Raw genomic sequence first — 1,047 nt, forward strand, 5'->3', positions numbered from 1 at the left:
CTCTTGGCACCTCACGATTCGAATCAAATCTGAGGAGGGAACAAACATCAAGTAGAAACAATTGAGCTGGCTTGTCTGCCTAAGTTTCTCTTTTAACAACCGTGCTAACAGCTGATCATGTCACTTTTAATTGTGATTTAATTAGAGTGTTCTGAAATGGAATGCTCTCAGGCACAGCTGGCTGCTGTTCCGACACCGTGTAGCCAATGGTTCTGACTGTCTACAAGAGCCCAGTCGTTGAGTCAAGGGGAGGCTCCACTTCTCATAGGGACCTGAATGTTGGGGACACATTGTGTTGTTGTAGAGATGCTTGTGTTTGTCCAGGACGGGCCAGTCAGGAAGCCCTGGTTGATCCCTCAGCATCTGGAAACCTGTGAAATGTTTGCAGAATGTGACAAATATAGTACTTTAGTTACTTTAGAGATTTATCTGGGTGTCTTCTGGAGACATTTTTCATAAGGTAAACTTGAGATAAACAGATGGATATAGAGCTGTATGGATGGCTGGCTCCTAATTGATGGGATGAACTCCCTATTGACATCATGAGAGCTGAATGTCTACACTTCTTCTGTGCGGCAAAAATAAAAAGATTGGTTAAGAAAAAAAAAACAGCACTTAACTGTTGCACTTACATGTGACTCTTTTTAGTTTGTTGCTAATTGATTCTTGCAGACGGAGTTTGTTCCTTCATGGTTGTATTGAAATAAATTTAAGAGGATCGGGGGTCGATCGGCACTCAGGAAATGATCACACTGGACTCAGGTTAGACTGGTACAATATATGGCGTTTATTGTCAATCTCAACCCACAGTCCCTCACACTCGGTTACACATAAACAGAAACCAGCTTACCGTCGCCAATAGGTGGAGAGCCAACACCCCGGTAGGTCCCCTGTGTAACCAGCTGGGCGTCCCGTACGCAACCCACAGCAGACTCTACCGAAGTATGGGAACCCCCTGCTCTTTATATAATTTACCAACAGCAGATTGCATGTGAGCCCGGCGGGCCAAGCCGGACTCCCAGGCATCCACCCCTCCCAACTAGAGCA

The 1,047-nt window shown here is 45.5% G+C and overlaps 1 protein-coding gene across 2 annotated transcripts in view; it reads left to right on the forward strand.

The window, feature by feature from the left end:
- The window catches only part of ssr2 (signal sequence receptor, beta), a 5,336-nt gene that overhangs the window by 1,562 nt on the left and 2,727 nt on the right, over positions 1-1,047 (forward strand). The window lies entirely within an intron of this gene.

This window comes from Etheostoma cragini, chromosome 14, assembly GCF_013103735.1.
Source record: "Etheostoma cragini isolate CJK2018 chromosome 14, CSU_Ecrag_1.0, whole genome shotgun sequence".
In the NCBI taxonomy this organism is placed as follows: Eukaryota; Metazoa; Chordata; class Actinopteri; order Perciformes; family Percidae; genus Etheostoma; species Etheostoma cragini.